Here is a 12,987-nt window from a genome sequence, read left to right on the forward strand (position 1 = left end):
CAACCCTTGGCGGCCAGTGGGCCAGCAACCCTGTCCTTCCTGTGATGACCAGTCTGTCTGGCCACCCCAGGGCGTCTCAGTCGGTGGGAACCCCTGCTCCCTGCCCTTGAGCATGTGGGGAAGTGAGAGTTTTCCTGGCTTCGGGCTCCACCCTACACCCGCCAGGGAGCTGAGGCTGAAGTCTACGGCGCGCCCCTCAGTCCCCGTCTTCCTTAGAGAGCGCTCGCGTCTCAGCTGCCAGAAAGTGTTGACTGAGCCCTGATCCCCATGGGGACCCTCAAAATGAATCCCCTTTAGGGGCACACGGTGAGGTATTCTGAGGACAAGACCCACCACAGGGGCTGGGCCTGCTCTGTCAGTGTGGGGCCTGCTCTGTCAGGCAAGGCCGCCCTGTCCTGCCCCAGGGTCAGGCTCTCCTCTGCCTAGGCTGACCCCAGCTTGGTCCCCGACCCTAGGCCAGTCACCACCCCCATGGCCGCGGGCAAGTCTATGCCCACCGGAGCTTCTGGGTGCCTGTGTCCAGGGGAGGTTGGCCTGCCTTGTGCCCACAGCCTCACAGGCCACCAGTCAGACCCCAGTGATGACAGCCCCCATCCAGAGCGTGACCATCCTCCTCATACTTCCAGGTGTGCTCCGTGATCTCCACCTCCAGGAAGCCTTCCCAGGCTGGTGCCTCCTTGGGACTCCGTTGGCCCCTGTCCTGGGTGTGGGGCTGCAGCAGGCCCCAGGGGGCACCTGCTCTTGTCCAGCCAGCGTGCGCGGAGGGGACAGACATGTGGGTGCAGTTCCTGGGACAGGCGAGGCGAGGGGCTGGGCAGCCAGGGCGTGACCAGGTGCTGCTGTGCCCAGGGTGGCCAGAGAAGGCGTCCAGAAGGTGAAGTTTGAGGAGAGATCAGGCGTGAGGAGGAGGAGGTCGGAGGGTCTGCGTTCCAGGCAAAAGAGCTGCTGCGCCGATGGCAGGTGGGGGACCCTGGGCGACGGGTCTTCTTGGGGTGGGGCAGGAGGCTGTTTCCTGTTAGCTACTGAGGGGCTGGCTTTCCAGGGCAGGAGGGCTGCTTTCCCGGCTTGGGGGCCCCGGGACTTCCACACGCTGCTGCCTCGGGATCAGGCAGGTGGGGGCTGTGACCTGGTGACCACGTCCTGCACCCGCCTTGAGGGGGGCAGGGGTGTCCCTGGTGGGCGGTGTGCAACCCCCCACCCCAGGTGGAACGCTGACTCTGGGAGCTTTAAAGTTCCTCCGGAAAATTTGAGGCGAAGAAATTTGTCAACACTCACCTTTTTACAAAACAGATTTCCTGCAAATAGGGTTTGCAGCTGAAAGTGAACTCGATCTTTCAGATTTGCTATCTGTGCTCATTCAGAAACTCCCATTTGGCCTCATCCTGCGTTTTATGAAATAAAGTCAAAGTTGCTAACACACTTCCTTGTATTTCTGTCTGGGCAGGGGTTATAAATAGCTGGGCTTGGTGGGAGCTGCTAGTCGATATAGACGCACAGCTGCAAACAGTGCCGCCCACAGCAGCAGAAACTCTGCCCTCCTGGAGCGGGCCTGGCTTCGGAGATCGGTGAGTGTGACTTTGAGGCGAGGACACAGGGGCCTTGTGGGGACCCAAGGCCCGCCACAGGGCCCGGCGCGGTCTGCGTGCCTTCACAGACAGGAGTTCATGCTTCTCTGTGCTCTGGCTCGGCTCTACCTGCCGGCCTGGGAAGTCGCAGAGCTGACCGGGAGCTCACCCTTCACCTGGGTCCCTGGTCGGTCCTGTGTCCCAGGAAACGCCGTCCTCAATGCCTGGCGCCTTTTGCTCCTTCCTCCCCTTGCCCCCCTGTGCCCTCTCGCTGCTGACTCTTCCTCAGTGTTTTTCTAACAAGGCAGGAGCCCCAGCTGGACCCTCAGGTCGGCTCTGTCCAGCCTTGCGCTGCCCCCGGCCGGAGCATTGGGGTCGGACGCTCAGGCCTCGTGGGCACTTCCCCTGAACAGGAAAGAAGCCTGGAGCCTGAGGATTCGCCGGTAATTTAGCAGCAGAGACGGCCCAGGGCCCCCTCATGGCTGGCGGAACCCTGTGCCCCTCTGGCCCCTGAGGACCGGGATCTGGCAGGAGCCCTGGCCTGCGGAGCGGGCTGTGTGGGCTCTGGCTTCCCCACTCTGCCCTCAGAGAAGCACCTCTCTCCTGCTCCCCACGTTCATTGTAACTGTTCCCAGCGCCTGTGCCGTCCCGGTGGTGGCCTGAGGGGCAGTGGGACCCCACACAGCACCCAGCGGGCGTGGGGCTAGGGCTGGCGCTCTGACTCACTTGGCAATCCTGCCAGGCCCTCCGGGGGTCACCGCCTTCCGGATCCCCAGAGGCTGGCCTCTCTGCAGGGACACTGCCTCCAGCAGCCATGCACTCAGATTTAGTCTTTGCAATGAGTCACCCACCCAGGAAGAGCAGGGGTCAAGTCCCTCCTGTGCACCCTGCAGGAGAGGAGTGCGCCTGCGCTAAGGGGTCAGGGCTGGACTGCCAGACCTTGGGCGTCCCTGGCTTGGACTTCAGAGCCAGGCCTGCTGAGGACACGGCTGCACTTCCCACCTGCCCACACCCTTCCTGGGCTGGGTGAGGTGGGGCAAGTTCCACTGGGCTCGGCCCGGCCCCACGAGCCCTCTGGTCTTGGAGAGGGTGGTGGTCACAGCCTCACGTGCTTCCATGTCCTGCCGCCGCCCCTGAGAGGCAGGCCCTTCCGATAACAAGGCTGAGTCTTCCAGCTTCAGATGCGCTGAAAATGTGCAATGCCCCCGATGGCCCCAGGGAAGTCCTCTGAGGATCGTCCTGGGGGGAGGCCACTTCGGGGTGACCCGGGCAGCATCATGGACGCTGCCGCAGTATTTGGGGAGCTTTGCAGGTCCATTCAAAGAGCAGGTCTTCTTCTGTGCTTGCTGTTGACAGCCCAGAGCTGCCCCCACATGGAACTGGCAGCTGGACCTGTCCTGCAGACACACCCGAGGCAGGTGGGCACCCACCGGCGTGGGGTGGGCGGGACGTGGTGCGGAGGGTGGGGCTCGGGGCGGCGGTGGGGGGGCTGCGCTCCAGGAAGAGCCCCGGCTGCTCTCCCCGGCCTTGGACGCCGCGGTTCCGCCCCGCCTGCCTCCTGTCCGCTCCCTGGGGCCTGTCTGGTCATGACCCCTCCAGCCCAACCCCACACCCCTGGGGCCTCCAGGGAAAGGGGTCCTGAGGATGTCTTTGAGCTCTGCTTGCCCCCAACCCACACGCTGGCAGTTAACTGCGGTGCAGGTGGGAGCTCCTGCTGGAGGGGGGTCCGGGAGCAGCTCCAGGGGATGTGACACCGGTGGCGGGAGGAGGGGAGGTGTGTGCAGTGTGGGGGTGGGGGACGGAGAGGCCCAGGGGTCAGAGCTGCTGGGGTCTCTCTCCAGCTCTTGCCCTGGGCCTTTGGGACGCTCAGGGTCCCTCTCTGGTGCTCACCCGGCACCTGGACTGACTTCTGCACTCACTCCTCTGGCCCTTCCCTCTGCCACCTCTGCCACCTTGACCACAGAGGTGGCGTGCAAACACGTGCAGTCCTTGGAGGGGAAGGTGACCTCGATTATGGTATCTGTGCCTGCCCGTGGCAGTAACGCAGGCCTGGTTCTTGCATGTAAAACTCACTGCGCCAGCGGCTTGCAATGGGTTCCAGCCCCGGGCAAGTTCACTATGGATTCAGTGTGACCAAAACAATGACAGTAGAACGTTCTTGGGGTGAAAGGGTTATACCCAACTTTATTTCCACGGTGGCAGGTCAATCACTAAAACCCCATTCACGCAGAGCGAGTCTGCAGGCAGCCAGCCGGTCTCTGCCTCTGGGCCCCTCAACTTGCACAGCCGTCCTCGGGGCACAGCCGTCCTCTGGTCCTCTGTTCTTGGCACTGCCACCACTCCAGCCTCTGCTCTCCTGCAGCTGTGCCACCACGTCGCCCAGAGCACTGGGTGGGGCTCTTTAAATAGAGTCAATAACGACGCATTGCCCACACGTGTGCAGCGAGCTAGCCAACCAGGGCCAGGTGGGAATCCTGGCCACAGGAACCTTCATTTTATCCACAGCCAGCCTCCACGCAGCATCTGGAGGCACACTGCCCGGCTCTGTGCTGGCAGCTGGGAGCCCACTGTGACAGAGGGGGCCGTGCCCCACACTCAGAGCCCGTGGGCCGCTGGGGAAAGCCGCTGAGCCAGGGTGAGATCACCACTCACTGAGACCAGGGCCGCGTGGCCCAGTGTGGGCGCAGTGGGGGCGGTGCCCAGGGGGCTTCAGCCTCAGGGCAAGTTCACTCTTGAGTCAGCGAGACCAAAAAACAACAATGGAACGTTCTTGCAGGTGAAAGGGTTTACACCCAACTTTATTTACTTTTTTTATTAAGGTATCATTGATATACATTCTTATGAAAGTTTCACAAGAAAAACAATGTGGTTACTACATTCACCCTTATTATCGAGTGCCCCCCATGCCCCACTGCAGTCACTGTCCGTCAGTGCAGTAAGATGCCACAGAGTCACTACTTGTGCTCTCTGAGCTACACTGTCTTCCCCATGACACCTCGTCTTGCCAATGGGTTTTAGCCCCAGACAAGTTTGCTATGGATTCAATGTGACCAAAGAAATTGACAGCAAACGTTCTTTGGGCTGAAAGGGTTTATTACCCGGCTCGTTCTCCCGGCAGCAGGTTGAACACTAGCATCCCGGCCTCCGCCCAGAGCACTGGGCCGCGCTCTCTATATAGAGCAATAATAGCTTATTGCCTAGAGGCGTGGCAGCGGTAGCCTAGCAACAGGCCAGTTACATCATCAGGTGGTTTCAGTTCAGTAAGGATCCTGGCCTAGGAACTCCAACTTCCCCGCACCCACGCACATCATCATACCCCTCAACCCCCTTCTCCCTCCCCCACCCCTCCCCTTTGGTAACCACTAGTCCCTTCTTGGAGTCTGTGAGTCTGCTGCTGTTATTTTGTTCCTTCAGTTTTGCTTCGTTGTTATACTCCACAAATGAGAGAAATCATTTGATACTTGTCTTTCTCTGCCTGGCTTATTCACTGAGCATAATACCCTCTAGCTCCATCCATGTTGCTGCAAATGGTAGGATTTGTTTTCTTCTTATGGCTGAATAATATTCCATTGTGTATATGTACCACCTCTTCTTTATCCATTCATCTACTGATGGACACTAAGGTTGCTTCCATATCTTGGCTATTGTGAAAAGTGCTGCGATAAACATAGGGGTGCATATGTCTTTTTGAATCTGAGAATTTGTTTTCTTTGGGTAAATTCCTAGGAGTGGAATTCCTGCGTCAAATGGTAGGTCTGTTTTGAGCATTTTGATGAACCTCCATACTGCTTTCCACAATGGTTGAACTAACTTACATTCCCACGAGCAGTGTAGGAGGGTTCCCCTTTCTCCACAGCCTCGCCAACATTTGTTGTTCCTTGTCTTTTCTATGTTGGCCATCCTTACTGGTGTGAGGTGATATCTCATTGTGGTTTTAATTTGCATTTCTCTGATGATTAGTGATGTGGAGCATTTTTTCATTTGTCTGTTGGCCATCTGAATTTCTTCTTTGGAGAACTGTCTGTTCATATCCTCTGCCCATTTTTTTTTTTTGTGAGGGCATCTCTCATATTTATTGATCAAAGGGTTGTTAACAACAATAAAATTCTGTATAGGGGAGTCAATGCTCAATGCACAATCATTAATCCACCCCAGGCCTAATTCTCGTCAGTCTCCAATCTTCTGAAGCATAATGAACAAGTTCTTACATGGAGAACAAATTCTTACATAGTGAATAAGTTCTTACATGGTGAACAGTGCAAGGACAGTCATCACAGAAACTTTTGGTTTTGATCACGCATTAGGAACTATAAACAATCAGGTCAAATATGAATATTCGTTTGATTTTTATACTTGATTTATGTGTGAATCCCACATTTCTCCCTTATTATTATTATTATTATTATTTTTAATAAAATGCTGAAGTGGTAGGTAGATACAAGATAAAGGTAGAAAACATAGTTTAGTGTTGTAAGAGAGCAAATGTAGATGATCAGGTGTGTGCCTGTAGACTATGTGTTAATCCAAGCTAGACAAGGGCAATAAAACATCCACGGATGCAGAAGATTTCTCTCAAAACAGGGGGGGTGAGGTACTAAGCCTCCCCTCTGTTGATCCCCAATTTCTCACCTGATGGCCCCCCTGCGACTGTGCCTGTCTTAGGTTGTTCCTCCCTTGAGGAATCTTACCCGTCTCTGGCTAACCAGTCATCTTCCGGGGCCATACAGGGAAATGTGAAGTTGGTAAGTGAGAGGGAAGCCTTATTGTTTGAAAAGGTTAGCTTTTTACTTCTTTGCAGACTTATGCCCTGTGGCTTCTATGCCCAGCATTTGTCTTGAGGTATCTTTACCACTTGGAAGAATTATGATACTTGGTAAATTTGATATGAGGCACGAATTCTATTTAAGGGTTGTAATTAGGAAGGAAGAAGAAAAGCTATAGAAGTAGCAGGTGGAAGAAAACATGGGAAGATTGATTATTTCTTTGGCATATCTTCTTGTAGAGTAACTTCAGCATGTATAGGTTTTAAGCTACTACTTAAATTGCGCACACACATTAACATAATATGAGTATAGTTACATAACCAAAGCATATCTGTAATTACCAGCCATCTCCAGTGAAACCAAGAAGACCAGTTAGGCACCTTAGACATTTGTGAAAACTTATCTATGACATGGTGGATATTGTCCAACTGAACTTGAACAGTCTGAGAGAAATCAGACAAATTAAAACAACCCATTCCTGGGGAATGTTCACATCCCTTATGTTCTTTTAACAGTAGATAGTCTGTAGTTGTAAGATTTTGGAGCACTACAACTTGCACTTCTCCTAATTCTTGGTTGAGTTCCAACAGTGTAGATCCAGTCAAATTTGTTGTTTTACTGTATGCACAGGCCAGCTTAGATATCTCCTTCCTCATTCCCATGGCAAGTCCAGGAGCTGGTGGGATGAATGCAGCGACAACTGCAGCATTGCCTGGATCTTTGTTGAGGTTTTTTGATGATAATCTTCTGGTATGACTCTTCCAGAGAGTGCTGATGTTGGAAGTTCTTCTTCGTATCGTATCTTAGTTCATTTTCTGGGGTAGCCCAATTAGGCTTTGATCTTCTGTATAAACACAAACAGACCCTTTGCCCACACTTTGATATGCCCTTTATACCGTTGTGTAGAACTCATTGGAGGTTACCACACAGGAACTGCTTTTTTTTTTTTTAAGAGAAAGTAATATTATCAGAAAATGTACCTCCATAGCCGATCATCTGACACCCTTTAAGTGATCAAAATTAAAGATATTTAAAGCATGCATTAATCGTTGATTTACAGTTAGTTTTATCCTATCATGGAGTAATCCCCCTTTTCTTTCTTTTTTTTTTGTTATCATTAATCTACACTTACATGAAGAATATTATGTTTACTAGGCTCTCTCCTATACCAGGTCCCCCCTATAAACCCCTTTACAGTCACTGTCCATCAACATAGCAAAATGTTGTAGAATCACTACTTGTCTTCTCTGTGTTGTACAGCCCTCCCTTTTCTCCCACCCCCCCATGCATGCTAATCTTAATACCCCCCTACTTCTCCCCCCCTTATCCCTCCCTACCCACCCGTCCTCCCCAGTCCCTTTCCCTTTGGTACCTGTTAGTCCACCCTCGGGTTCTGTGAGTCTGCTGCTGTTTTGTTCCTTCAGTTTTTCCTTTGTTCTTATACTCCACAGGTGAGTGAAATCATTTGGTATTTCTCTTTCTCTGCTTGGCTTGTTTCACTGAGCATAATACCCTCCAGCTCCATCCATGTTGCTGCAAATGGTAGGATTTGCCCTTTTCTTATGGCTGAGTAGTATTCCATTGTGTATATGTACCACATCTTCTTTATCCATTCATCTACCGATGGACATTTAGGTTGCTTCCAATTCTTGGCTATTGTAAATAGTGCTGCGATAAACATAGGGGTGCATCGGTCTTTCTCAAACTTGATTGCTGCATCCTTAGGGTAAATTCCTAGGATTGGAATTCCTGGGTCAAATGGTAAGTCTGTTTTGAGCATTTTGATGTACCTCCATACTGCTTTCCACAATGGTTGAACTAACTTACATTCCCACCAGCAGCGTAGGAGGTTTCCCCTTTCTCCACAGCCTCGCCAACATTTGTTGTTGTTTGTCTTTTGGATGGCAGCCATCCTTAATGGTGTGAGGTGATACCTCATTGTAGTTTTAATTTGCATTTCTCTGATAATTAGCGATGTGGAGCATCTTTTCATGTCTGTTGGCCATCTGTATTTCTTTTTTGGAGAACTGTCTGTTCAGTTGCTCTGCCCATTTTTTAATTAGATTATTTCATTTTTGTTTGTTGAGGCGTGTGAGCTCTTTATATATTTTGGATGTCAAGCCTTTATCGGATCTGTCATTTACAAATATATTCTCCCATACTGTAGGGTTCCTTTTTGTTCTATTGATGGTGTCTTTTGCTGTACAGAAAAGCTTTTCAGCTTAATATAGTCCCACTTGTTCATTTTTGCTGTTGTTTTCCTTGCCCGGGGAGATATGTTCAAGAAGAGGTCACTCATGTTTATGTCTAAGAGGTTTTTGCCTATGTTTTTTTCCAAGAGTTTAATGGTTTTATGACTTACATTCAGGTCTTTGATCCATTTTGAATTTACTTTTGTATATGGGGTTAGACAATGGTCCAGTTTCATTCTCCTACATGTAGCTGTCCAGTTTTGCCAGCACCATCTGTTGAAGAGACTGTCATTTCGCCATTGTATGTCCATGGCTCCTTTATCAAATATTAATTGACCATATATGTTTGGGTTAATATCTGGATTCTCTAATCTGTTCCATTGGTCTGTGGCTCTGTTCTTGTGCCAGTACCAAATTGTCTTGATTACTATGGCTTTGTAGTAGAGCTTGAAGTTGGGGAGTGAGATCCCCCCTACTTTATTCTTCTTTCTCAGGATTGCTTTGGCTATTCAGGGTCTTTGGTGTTTCCATATGAATGTTTGAATTGTTTGTTCCAGTTCATTGAAGAATGTTGCTGGTAATTTGATAGGGATTGCATCAAATCTGTATATTGCTTTGGGCAGGATGGCCGTTTGGACTATATTAATTCTTCCTAGCGAAGAGCATGGGATGAGTTTCCATTTGTTAGTGTCCCCTTTAATTTCTCTTAAGAGTGTCTTGTTGTTTTCAGAGTATAAGTCTTTCACTTCTTTGGTTAGGTTTATTCCTAGGTATTTTATTCTTTTTGATGCAATTGTGAATGAAATTGTTTTCCTGATTTCTCTTTCTATTGGTTCATTGTTAGTGTATAGGAAAACCACAGATTTCTGTGTGTTAATTTTGTATCCTACAACTTTGCTGTATTCCGATATCAGTACTAGTACTTTTGGAGTGGAGTCTTTAGGGTTTTTTATGTACAATTTCATGTCATCTGCAAATAGTGACAGTTTAACTTCTTCTTTGCCAATCTGGATTCCTTGTATTTCTTTGTTTTGTCTGATTGCCATAACTAGGACCTCCAGTACTATGTTAAATAGCAGTGGGGAGAGTGCGCATCCCTGTCTAGTTCCCAATCTCAGAGGAAAAGCTTTCAGCTTCTCGCTGTTCAATATAATGTTGGCTGTGGGTTTATCATAGATGGCCTTTATTATGTTGAGGTACTTGCCCTCTATTCCCATTTTGCTGAGAGTTTTTATCATGAATGGATGTTGAATTTTGTCAAATGCTTTTTCATTATCTATGGAGATGATCATGTGGTTTCTGTCTTTCTTTTTGTTGATGTGGTGGATGATGTTGATGGACTTTCGAATGTTGTACCATCCTTGCATCCCTGGGATGAATCCCACTTGGTCATGGTGTATGATCCTTTTGATGTATTTTTGAATTCGGTTTGCTAATATTTTGTTGAGTATTTTTGCATCTATATTCATCAGGGATATTGGTCTGTAGTTTTCTTTTTTGGGGGGTCTTTGCCTGGTTTTGGTATTAGGGTGATGTTAGCTTCATAGAATGAGTTTGGGAGTATCCCCTCCTCCTCTATTTTTTGGAAAACTTTAAGGAGAATGGGTATTATGTCTTCCCTGTATGTCTGATAAAATTCCGAGGCAAATCCATCTGGCCCGGGGGTTTTGTTCTTTGGTAGATTTTGATTACCGCTTCAATTTCATTGCTGGTAATTGGTCTGTTTAGATTTTCTGTTTCTTTCTGGGTCAGTCTTGGAAGTTTGTATTTTTCTAGGAAGTTGTCCATTTCTCCTAGGTTTCCCAGCTTGTTAGCATATAGGTTTTCATAGTATTCTCTAATAATTCTTTGTATTTCTGTGGGGTCCGTCGTGATTTTTCCTTTCTCGTTTCTGATACTGTTGATTTGTGTTGACTCTCTTTTCCTCTTAATAAGTCTGGCTAGAGGCTTATTTATTTTGTTTATTTTCTCGGAGAACTAGCTCTTGGTTTCATTGATTTTTGCTATTGTTTTATTCTTCTCAATTTTATTTATTTCTTCTCTGATCTTTATTATGTCCCTCCTTCTGCTGACCTTGGGCCTCATTTGTTCTTCTTTGTCCAATTTCGATAATTGTGACATTAGACCATTCATTTGGGATTGTCCTTCCTTCTTTAAATATGCCTGGATTGCTATATACTTTCCTCTTAAGACTGCTTTTGCTGTGTCCCACAGAAGTTGGGGCTTAGTGTTGTTGTTGTCGTTGGTAACCATATACTGCTGGATCTCCATTTTGATTTGGTCATTGATCCATTGATTATTTAGGAGCGTGTTGTTAAGCCTCCATGTGTTTGTGAGCCTTTTTGCTTTCTTTGTACAGTTTATTTCTAGTTTTATGCCTTTGTGGTCTGAAAAGTTGGTTGGTAGGATTTCAATCTTTTGGAATTTACTGAGGCTCTTTTTGTGGCCTAGTATGTGGTCTATTCTGGAGAATGTTCCATGTGCAATTGAGAAGAATGTGTGTCCTGTTGCTTTTGGATGTAGAGTTCTGTAGATGTCTATTAGATCCATCTGTTCTAGTGTGTTGTTCAGTGCCTCTGTGTCCTTACTTATTTTCTGTCTGGGGGATCTATCCTTTGGAGTGAGTGGTGTGTTGAAGTCTCCTAGAATGAATGCATTGCAGTCTATTTCCTCCTTTAATTCTGTTAGTATTTGTTTCAGATATGTTGGTGCTCCTGTATTGGGTGCATATATATTTATAATGGTTATATCCTCTTGATGGACTGAGCCCTTTATCATTATGTAATGTCCTTCTTTATCTTTTGTTACTTTCTTTATTTTGAAGTCTGTTTTGTCTGATACTAGTATTGTAACACCTGCTTTTTTCTCTCTGTTGTTTGCATGAAATATCTTTTTCCATCCCTTGACTTTAAGTCTGTACATGTCTTTGGGTTTGAGGTGAGTCTCTTGTAAGCAGCATATAGATGGGTCTTGCTTTTTTATCCATTTTATTACTCTGTGTCTTTTGATTGGTGCATTCAGTCTATTTACATTTAGGGTGATTATTGAAAGGTATGTACTTATTGCCATTGCAGGCTTTAAGTTTGTGGTTACCAAAGGTTCAGGATTAGCTTCTTTACTACCTTACTATCTAACTTAACTCGCTTGTTGAACTATTATAAACACGGTCTGATGATTCTTTATTTCTCTCCCTTCTTATTCCTCCTCCTCCCTTCTGCATATGTTGGGTGTTTTGTTGTGTGCTCTTTTTAGGAGTGCTCCCATCTAGAGCAGTCCCTGTAGGATGCCCTGTAGAGGTGGTTTGTGGGAGACAAATTCCCTCAACTTTTGCTTGTCTGGGAATTGTTTAATCCTTCCATATTTAAATGATAGTCATGCTGGATACAGTAGTCTTGGTTCGAGGCCCTTCTGTTTCCTTGCATTAAGTATATCATGCCATTCTCTTCTGGCCTGTAAGGTTTCTGTTGAGAAGTCTGATGATAGCCTGATGGGTTTTCCTTTGTAGGTAACCTTTTTTTTCTCTCTGGCCACCTTTAATACTTTGTCCTTGTCTTTGATCTTTGCCATTTTAATTATTATGTGTCTTGGTGTTGCCCTACTTGGATCCCTTGTCATGGGAGTTCTGTGTACCTCTGGTCTGAGAGGCCATTTCCTCCCCTAGTTATTTCTTCAAAGACACTTTCTATCCCTTTTTCTCTCTCTTCTTCTTCTGGTACCCCTATAATGCAAATATTGGTCCATTTAGATTGGTCACTCAGCTCTCTTAAAATTCTTTCATTCCTGGAGATCCTTTTATCTCTCTCTGCATCAGCTTCTCTGCGTTCCTGTTCTGTTTTCTAGTCCATTAATGGTCTCTTGCATCTCGTCCATTCTGCTTTGAAGTCCTTCCAGAGCTTGTTTTATTTCTGTACTCTCCTTCCTTAGTGCTTGCATATTTCTCTGCAAGTCCATCAGCATGGTTATGACTTTTGTTTTGAATTCTTTTTCAGGAAGACTGGCTAAATCTATCTCCCCAGGTTCCTTCTCAGGGGAAGATGTAGCAGATTCCGAAGCTGTCTGGGTTAGTCTTGTCTGGATCATATTTTTTTGCCTTTTCATGTTGACAGGTGCTATTGACCGTCAGCTGGGAGGGCCAAGCTTTCCACTTGGCTCCTGGCCTTTCTTTACTGGGACAACTGCGACCCCTAGTGGCTTGTGTTGGGTAATTGCGTGTAGACTGGGTCTCTCTATCTTGCCCGGCCGGTACGGCGGAAGCTCCCTTGCTGAGGGCGTGGCCAGCCTCAGGCTGCTTCTCTGCTATTGTTGCACCCCGGAGGGGTAATGGACGGGGGGCTGTTTGGCTGTTTACCTCCGTGAGGGGTCTCAGAGCTGTTGCCGTGGGGGTTAGTGCACCCGGTTTTCCCTGTAATTTCCAGCTGCTGGGCTGTGACCTGTGTTGTTTTCGTCCAGCTGTTAAGTCCCTGTCCT

Source organism: Manis pentadactyla, chromosome 10 (assembly GCF_030020395.1).
Source record: "Manis pentadactyla isolate mManPen7 chromosome 10, mManPen7.hap1, whole genome shotgun sequence".
NCBI lineage: Eukaryota > Metazoa > Chordata > Mammalia > Pholidota > Manidae > Manis > Manis pentadactyla.